Raw genomic sequence first — 9,858 nt, forward strand, 5'->3', positions numbered from 1 at the left:
ATAAAGCATTTATTCGAGCCACCGACCGACACAATAATATAAAACCAAGAACTGAAATACATCAAGTCACTGAAACAATATAAATAAGCGTGAAATACCACAAATCGTATGTCCTCGAATGCGTGGGCTGGGGAACATGGATCTCCACGACTCCAAATCCTTTCACTGGGAAATTACGATATAGGGGTGGTGAGTATAAAGACTCGATTGGTGATAGACGGATGGTGTGAAAGTAAAGTAAAGAACTAGAGATCGAAGGGGTATGGAAATAGCGGATCTACTGGTGATATCATAATAAGTGTCCATACCAAACCGTATCCTGGGCTAGTAAAGTGTAAAGTGTATAGCATACGATGCCTCATAATCATAATGGTATCGTGTGAGGTATATCGTATCAAAGAAGCGATTAATGTCTAAACACGTATCACGGTATAAATCTCAACCTGTGAAACATATGAAGATAAATAAACAACGGAGTAGTATAGCTAGCAATGGCGTAAATAAGCAGCAGCAAACAATAAACACGTGTAAACAAAAAGCGGTATAATAATGATGTCGTGGCCGCTACTCTTGACTCACATGAGGACGGATCGATGTATGACACTCCCGCTACTCTCGAGCGGACGCGTGACAGAGTAGCTGAATAGCTACGTCTGCAACAGGGGTCCCCGTGCTCGGCTGCACTCAAGGTGGTAGCGAGCGGCACGGAACACGCGAGCCCGCGCGCCGTGGCCACGTGGGTGGCAGATGTGTATGGCTAATGACCCTCTCGACCACAGGGAGACGGCCGTTCGCGTAAGATTGCGACGATACGCGTGCGGATCGTCGTATATATAATAAAGTTGAAGCTCACAAGAAGTGTAAATAAAAGCTGACGAAAGTATGTAAACATGGTATCGGTGCCCATATATATCGATACCTAATATCTAATGCGGTATTTGGTATACGGTATCGGTATCTCGATACCTAGTAATATAGTATCTAGTGTCAGATACGCTAAATATCATCGATGCAACGAGAGACCGTAGAAAAACAGTAGTAGCTCAAAGATTGAGTGGAAGTATCAAGCGGGGAAAATAAGAGTGGAGTCAAGATGAATCAAAGAACTACGAACATAAAGCTCATGCACTAGGATCAAAATACTAAAGAAATAAAGCAAGAAGTACCGCTTTTATCATCGATCTTGTCCGAAATCCGACATCGGGATGCCGTGAAACAAAGTCCTGCGATCACATAGTCTATTTAGCTAATTACATAGGAAGTAAATAACCAAACAGAATCCCTATTCTAATTAGGGTAACGCTAATCAAACAAGATCCTTGAGTAATCCCCCAATCAACCTTAATTATACTACAACCTTATTAAGTTAGGTTTACACATAAATCACCAATTAATCCAATCATTTAATCCTTGAGTTTCTCAACTTAACATGAATCCATTAATTCATTTACAATCCAATCCTGGCATCAATCATCAATAAACAACCAATTCTATAATATGCTAATAATAATCATGCATCCACCTATATAAATCATTCACCAAATAACCATTATGAATCCAACATACATAGTTTATCCACGAGATCAATTTCTAACTAGCAATCTGACAACTAATATAACTCATGAATAAATTCCTAAATTCTAATTTCTAACACAGGATCAACCCATTTCATTACCTAAAGATAACATACCTTAGCTTCCTCCAACAATTTCAAATCTGACCCAAGATCAATCTCAACCAATACAATCCCTGATCATATTACACACAGAAACATCTCCAGCAACCTAAACCGAACAATCTAACATGAGACTCAAAGAGGAAAATCTTGAAAGAAACTAAATCAACAAAGGAGCAACGATCGAATGCTTATACCTCACCAATGATCTGATGGAGCTGCTCCATGTCCACCAGAGAACCAATTGGGGCAACAAGGCAAGGTCAAGCTCACTGCCAGTACATAGGTAAGCTGCCACGAGTATATTGGAGCACAACGAGTAAGAAAATCCACTCAAGAGCATCCACTCACCATTAGAGCAGACGACGACCCACGGTGGTGGAAGAGCCTCACTGATGATGACCAGTCCGCCTGGAATGTTGACATCGATGATCGATGATCGATGATCAGCACTGTGGCAAGCACAACCAGGGCACAACGTCGGTGATGGCATCAAGTGGTGTGGGAGAGGGGAAATCGGCTCACGGGCACAACCCCACTGCCTCCTGCTCGTGGCCGGAGAGGGATAACGATGGCGGCATCAGGTGCCCTTCGAGGCGACAGAGAATCGGCGATCTGGCGGTGCGGATGGCCAGGCATGGGCTGCAACTCAGAGAGAAGGACAACCATAGCAAACGTCCGACGATCCGTGGAGATGGCAAGTCCAGCCAACGGTGAGAAGATCAGTGCCGGCGAACTCGGGATTGTGGCATCGAAGAAGTGAGAGGCGTCGGGGAAGAGGTAGATTCGACGCTCGGTGTGCGTCTATGCCGGCCACGGGTTGCTGATGGTTGGCGGCTTCGACGATGCTAGGTCACGAAGACTGTGCCGCACATGAGAGGACGGCACCTCCTGCTCTTGGCCGAAGGCAGCCCGTGCAAGGTAGGGCAACTCCGGGAGCTTGGCGGCAGATCCAGCTCCGGTGATCAAAGGAGAGGAGGTGGCGAATGAGAATAAGGAGAGTGAGGGGCGGCGGTGAGATCTCGGCGACAAGGAGCAAGAGGGAGGAAGGGAAATGGAGTGGTCGGCGTGAGATTAGGGCACGGTGAGATTGGGTGAGGTTTTTAAACCTAGGTTCAATAAATTAAACCCTAAGTTTGTTTCCTCAATCAACTCCCACTTTTAGGTATTTTAAACGGGCTTCTACTTATCCTATAAATGATCCCCTTAAACTACGCCAAACGGACTCCGAAAAATTCCCAGAAAATTCCTAAAAATTCCTGTAAAATTCCAATAAGATTATTTGTCAAATAACCTTATTATTTAACTATTATTTGGGTACCGTATTTTACATCGATCCACTTAATTATAAGGATCGCTTGGTATCTAAAGGTAACAAACAACATACTCATATATCAAGTATCATAACAAATCTCCAACTGTCAAAGATGACTCTGTAGGTTATGAGCTCATCCTGCTTCCGCTACTCTCACACTGATGTCTAGCCAACTGTAAGTAAATCAATCATCTCCAAAATCCACAACAACTAGTATCAGCAAATCCTCTAACATCCACATAACGTGCTCCGACTGTCCATCTGTCAGAGGGTGAAAACCTCCACTTCAACAAAGCTCTACACTCACAATGCTACAAACTCTGCGAGATACGTGAGGTGAATCATGGGTCTCAATCCAATATAACACTCAGAGATATACCATGAAGTCCGATAATCTCTCTAAAATAAAACCCTGCTACTCGATCCAAAGTATCTGTTCTACAGATCGATAGAAAGGAAAATAAATCTAGTCAACCAATCAATGATTTTCCAACACATCCTATCCTCTTTGTGTCTTGGTAATCCTACAATAAAATCCATTATAACATGCGCTCAACTCCATTCCAGTATCCGAATCTACTGAACTAATCTTACTAACCTTCGATGTTCAGCCTCCACTTGCTGACATACTAGACATCAAGCTACAAAATTCGCGATGTCTTTTTTTTTTTTGTCATTCAACCAATAGAAACGCTCTAAGTCCCTATACATCGGGTGTCACCCAGATGTATCACAAATCCATATCGAGGTGTTTTCCTACAGAAACTCCTCCTGGATAAGAAGTGACTCAGGATCACACCTAACCTCCCACAGATATAAAGTATCTCCATAATTCTCATAGTCGTACCGTAAGTGTCCGACAATTGTCGATAAAAATATCGAACATCCTGATCTAACATATAGACTTCAAGACCTTTAGTAAATGATCGTGTGTTCAAGGTCTTGTAACCCATACTACGATTGCTCCACCTGCGGTTCAGTAACCTTTAGTGACGAGCAATGGACACAAGGGTAGAGGTGTACCCTCAATGAGTAGCTAATTGACATAACTGCCAATGGTCACTCTGCTACTCGAATATTATCATCTGACATTTCCATTCAGTGATGGTAGAACCTCGTAGGTGTTAGGCAACTAACACCACATACTTTGCATCCCCACAGATCATATATCAATATGTATCATCGAGGATATCTACCTATGTCCAATCGGTCCATGAGTCAGGATCTCCCATGGGACAAAAATAGACAAATCAGCTAACCATCGCCTTATAAATCATCACGCCTCCCAAGGAGGTAGAGAAGTACTCTCTCAAACACCTCAACATAATCACCGAGATATGTTGTTCTCAATAAATATTTTCTTCATCTTCCTTTATATGGTGCCCAGTCACATAAAGGATACGCAGCTAACATCATCCTTTCTTCATCAGTACAAGTCATATATCTGAATGTACTCATCATCTCATACACCTATATAACAAAGGTATCATGTAAGTGTTAAGCAGCTAGCTCTATACTTTTTCACGTCAGTGGGGGTCACCTATCCCAAATGTACCCTCAAAGTCATCCTACCAGGTACATACAGTCTATGGTTAAAGTCTCCATAGAATAGGATACATCGATCCTCTACAAACTAGTCAAGCCAGTAATGGTATGCAGCTAACTCAAACAATTCTTCGTCTGTACAAGTCATGAACTCAAATGGACAAGGGTACATCGGTCCTCTACTAACCGAAGCAATAAGAGTAACTTGGTCAGTCCTCTACTGTCCACAACAAGAGTAAATTGGTTCTCTACGAACCGAGGCAATACGAGTAAATTGGTTCTCCACAAACCGAAACAATATGATATTTAGCATATACTAACCACTACTAAACTAGTGATAGCAGAAATTAATAACACTAGTGGTATAGTAAAAGAAGTCCTATGAGACTGTATTCCTTGATCTCTAGTAGGGTCAACCGTGATCAGTAATTGACCCAACACATTTGATGTATGCTACAAACAACTGGAAAGGTACTAACAAAAGCATACTAATACATAACATAACTAACATAACAACTATGCATGCACTAACAGAAATGTAAGATAACAATATTCAAACATACCTCCTATAGCTTGGAGAATCCTGTCCCTACCTGGTCCCAAAACCCGAAAAGTCACATTGAGAAACCAAATCATGAAAAACCAAAATATAGGAAATAGGCCTCATAAAACCTGTAGATCTGATACCAATAAATTGTCACGCCCCTAGAGGAGTCCTTATTGAAAAATTTCGACAGCATCTCCCCTATACGGGTGACAATCTGAGATATACATACATACAAAGTACATCAGCCACATACGGCTGGAATATATCTACACAACCACGCAGTTATATAATCAGCCTACTCGGCTGGAACAGAAATAAACACAACCACGCAGATATATAAATATATTAATCAACCCACACAGCTGTACTAAAAATCAAGGCAGCGGAAATCACAAATAACGATCACAAAACATAAAGCATTTAACTGCGAGCCGGCTCGGCTTGACACAATAATATCAAACCAAATACAAGAGAACTCAAATACATAAACAAGTACAAAACCCAAAAATACAAATAGCGTAAGAAATACCAAAATCGTAAGGTCGTCCTCGAATGTGATGTGGAACTGGCGGACAGGATCTCCAGGCGACTCCATAAATCCTTTACCTGCTACCTGGGGGTGGTGAGTATAAAGACTCAGTGGGTAATAGACAGATAGTGCATGAGTAAAGTAAAGAACTAGAGATGCAAAGGTATACAGTCTCGTATGGAAATAGCAGATACTACAGTGATATCATAATAAGTGTCCATACCTGAAACCATATCCTAGGCTAGTAGTAAGGTAAAGTGTAGCAAAGTCTTGCTACAGTACTGCTCATAACTACATGGTATCGTGTGAGGTATATACATGTCAACAGTAAGCAAGTCAGTGTCTAAACACATATCACAGGTATAAATCTCAACCTATGTAAACATAACAGCATAAATAAACAACAGTAACATAAGCTAGTAACAGCAGCATAGATAAGCAACAACAGCATAAGTAAACAACCAGCAGATATAATAACAGCGTATGCGGATGGTCACCCGCCACCTCTACGCACCACCGACCCTGTATGGTCGAGAGGACGGATCGATGACAACATGTCGACACTCCAGCCGCCACTACTCTCTCGAGGTGGACCGGTGGACAGGTTGCATAGTAGGTGAATAGCTCCACGTCAGGGTCTCCTATGACCGCGACTCCGCCACTACCCATGAGTGGCGAGTGTGGCACGACAAGACAACGCCGCCGCCCACTACTACCCATGAGTGGCGGCGTGCGGCCCTAGCCAATGACCCTCTCAACCACAAGGGAGTCATGGTCACCGGCATGCATGTAATGACATGATGCGAACAATGCAACAGTCATCATATATAAATAAACAGAAACAGGTATGCTACATGAAGCCAGCATGCTCAGTAAGGTGTGTAAATAAACAGAAAACCAAAGCATGTAAACATGGTATCGGGTGCTCATATATATCCAATACCTAATATCTAATGTCTGGTATCTGGTATCTGGTATCTGATACCTAGTAATATAGTATCTAGTGTCCGGTATCTGCTAAATATCATCGATAGCAACGAGAGACTGTATAGAAACAGAAACGAGTAGCTCAAAGATTGAGTGGAAGTATCAAACGCAGGAAAAATAAGAGTGGAGTCAAGATAGATACAACAACTATCTGAACATAAAGCTCATGCACTAGGATCAAAATACTAAAGAGATAAAGCAAGAAGTACCCGCCTTTATCTGTCGATCTTGTCCCGAAATCCGACATCGAGATGCTCGTCCCGAAACAAAGTCCTGCGATCACATAGTCTATTTAGCTAATTACATAGGAAGTAAATAACCAAACAGAATCCCTATTCTAATTAGGGTAACGCTAATCAAACATGATCCTTGAGTAATCCCCCAATCAACCTTAATTATACTACAACCTAATTAAGTTAGGTTTACACATAAATCACCAATTAATCCAATCATTTAATCCTTGAGTTTCTCAACTTAACATGAATCCATTAATTCATTTACAATCCAATCCTGGCATCAATCATCAATAAACAACCAATTCTATAATATGCTAATAATAATCATGCATCCACCTATATAAATCATTCACCAAATAACCATTATGAATCCAACATACATAGTTTATCCACGAGATCAATTGCTAACTAGCAATTTGACAACTAATATAACTCATGAATAAATTCCTAAATTCCAATTTCTAACACAGGATCAACCCATTTCATTACCTAAAGATAACATACCTTAGCTTCCTCCAACAATTTCAAATCTGACCCAAGATCAATCTCAACCAATACAATCCCTGATCATATTACACACGAAAACATCTCCAGCAACCTAAACCAAACAATCTAACATGAGACTCAAAGAGGAAAATCTTGAAAGAAACTAAATCAACAAAGGAGCAACGATCGAATGCTTATACCTCACCAATGATCTGATTGAGCTGCTCCATGTCCACCAGAGAACCAATTGGGGCAACAAGGCAAGGTCAAGCTCACTGCCAGTACATAGGTAAGCTGCCACGAGTATATTGGAGCACAACGAGTAAGAAAATCCACTCAAGAGCATCCACTCACCATTAGAGCAGACGACGACCCACGGTGGTGGAAGAGCCTCACTGGTGACGACCAGTCCGCCTGGAATGTCGACATCGATGATCGATGATCGATGATCAGCACTGTGGCAAGCACAACCAGGGCACAACATCGGTGATGGCATCAAGTGGTGTGGGAGAGGGGAAATCAGCTCACGGGCACAACCCCACTGCCTCCTGCTCATGGCCGGAGAGGGAAAACGACGGCGACATCAGGTGCCCTTCGAGGCGACAGAGAATCGGCGATCTGGCGGTGCGCATGGCTAGGCATGGGATGTAACTCAGAGAGAAGGACAACCGTAGCAAACGTCCGACGATCCGTGGAGATGGCAAGTCCAGCCAACGATGAGAAGATCAGTGCCGGCGAACTCGGGATTGTGGCATCGGAGAAGTGAGAGGCGTCGGGGAAGAGGTAGATTCGATGCTCGGTGTGCGTCTACGCCGGCCACGGGCTGCTGATGGTTAGCGGCTTCGACGATGCTAGGTCACGCAAGATTGTGCCGCACATGAGAGGTCGACACCTCCTGCTCTTGGCCGAAGGCAGCCCGTGCAAGGTAGGGCAACTCCAGGAGCTTGGCGGCAGATCCAGCTCCGGTGATCGAAGGAGAGGAGGTGGCGGATGAGAATAAGGAGAGTGAGGGGCGGCGGTGAGATCTCGGTGACAAGGAGCAAGAGGGAGGAAGGGAAATGGAGTGGTCGGCGTGAGATTAGGGCACAGTGAGATTGGGTGAGGTTTTTAAACCTAGGTTCAATAAATTAAACCCTAAGTTTGTTTCCTCAATCAACTCCCACTTTTAGGTATTTTAAACGGGCTTCCACTTAGCCTATAAATGATCCCCTTAAACTACGCCAAACGGACTCCGAAAAATTTCCAGAAAATTCCTAAAAATTCCTGTAAAATTCCAATAAGATTATTTGTCAAATAACCTTATTATTTAACTATTATTTGGGTACCGTATTTTACAATTTTTCTAGATAGAATTTGATATTTGTTTAATCATGAAATATGGCTATGTAGTTTCAAAAGATAAGGAAGAATACACCTAGACGAAAAAGGAACAAGCCGATTTCGTCGCCAACGGAAAAGCAGAGTTCCATCTGCTTAGCGTGCTGCCACCACAAGAGGTAAATCAGATTGGAAGCTACGACTCTGCGAAAGACCTCTGGGAAAAATTCCTGGAGCTTCACGAAGATACATCCGAAGCGAAGCTTGCAAGAAGCGATATCCTCCGGACTCAACTTATGAACCTCCAGATGAACCAAGGCGAGAAGGTAGCACGACTTCAAGCAAGGATTAAGGAGCTAATAACTCAACTAAACAACCTTGGAGAAGAAGTAACGAACCGGGACTCGATCCGGTACGCGCTCAATGCCTTCTCCAGAAATCCAGAATGGGCGTCCTTAGTAGATGCATACTACATCTCTAAGGACTTCGAGGTAAGTACTTTAGAAAATTTATTTTCTACTTTTGAATTTCATGAATCTCGAGTTGCAGAGCCCAATGGAGTAGAGAAGACTAGTCAGAACATTGCCTTAAAGGCAAGAATAAACGGTTCTGACTCTGAAGCATCGATCGATGAATCCGAAGCTGCATTAATGGTAAGACAATTTAATAAGTTTTTAAAATCTAACGAATTTAGATCGCAGTCGAGTAAACATTATCAAAAGAGAAGGACAGTCCACTGCTACAATTACAACGAAGAAGGGCACATCAAGGATGACTGCTCGAAATTGAAGAGCAAGCAGAAAGAGAAGGAAAAGGTAAAGTACAAGAAGCTAAAATCCTCCAGATACATGACCCTGAAGGCCACATTCTCAGACTCATCCTCCGAGTCAGACATCGAAGAATTCTCGGGGTTAGCGCTAATAGCTAACCATCAGCTGGAAGAAGTGTCAAGCTCAGAAATGAGCATAGATGAAGGGGGAGGAACATCAGAAGAAGAAAGCTGCAGTGAAGGGGGAGCATCACCAAGTCAGGTAAGTAAAGTATGTAATCTAACCCGATTCAGTCCTTTCAATTTATTAAGTCTCTTTCTAAAGATTTATTCAAATTAGAAAAAGAGATTACTGACTTAAATAGAATTTTAGATAAATTAAAATCAGAAAATGATAATTTAAAATTAGAAATTGAACATTTGAAAACTGATGCATGTTTTAAAATAAATGT

The 9,858-nt window shown here is 42.3% G+C and overlaps 2 long non-coding RNA genes across 3 annotated transcripts; both read right to left on the reverse strand.

The window, feature by feature from the left end:
* Window positions 1-1,170: 1,170 nt before the first annotated feature.
* LOC122032046 lies at window positions 1,171-2,764 on the reverse strand. 2 transcript variants are annotated; one of them, XR_006125935.1, is made up of 4 exons: window positions 2,027-2,764; window positions 1,873-1,947; window positions 1,691-1,784; window positions 1,171-1,223 (listed from the first exon to the last, which is right to left on the reverse strand). It is a non-coding gene; the product is annotated as an uncharacterized LOC122032046 (long non-coding RNA). The 2 variants fall into 2 exon arrangements; XR_006125934.1 differs by lacking the exon at window positions 1,171-1,223 and having other exon boundaries at window positions 1,238-1,784.
* Window positions 2,765-6,815: 4,051 nt separating this feature from the next.
* On the reverse strand, window positions 6,816-7,736 carry LOC122032779. The gene is made up of 3 exons (XR_006126226.1): window positions 7,675-7,736; window positions 7,521-7,595; window positions 6,816-6,871 (listed from the first exon to the last, which is right to left on the reverse strand). It is a non-coding gene; the product is annotated as an uncharacterized LOC122032779 (long non-coding RNA).
* Between the last annotated feature and the right edge of the window lie 2,122 nt (window positions 7,737-9,858).

This window comes from Zingiber officinale, chromosome 11A (genome assembly GCF_018446385.1).
Source record: "Zingiber officinale cultivar Zhangliang chromosome 11A, Zo_v1.1, whole genome shotgun sequence".
NCBI classification, from domain to species: Eukaryota; Viridiplantae; Streptophyta; class Magnoliopsida; order Zingiberales; family Zingiberaceae; genus Zingiber; species Zingiber officinale.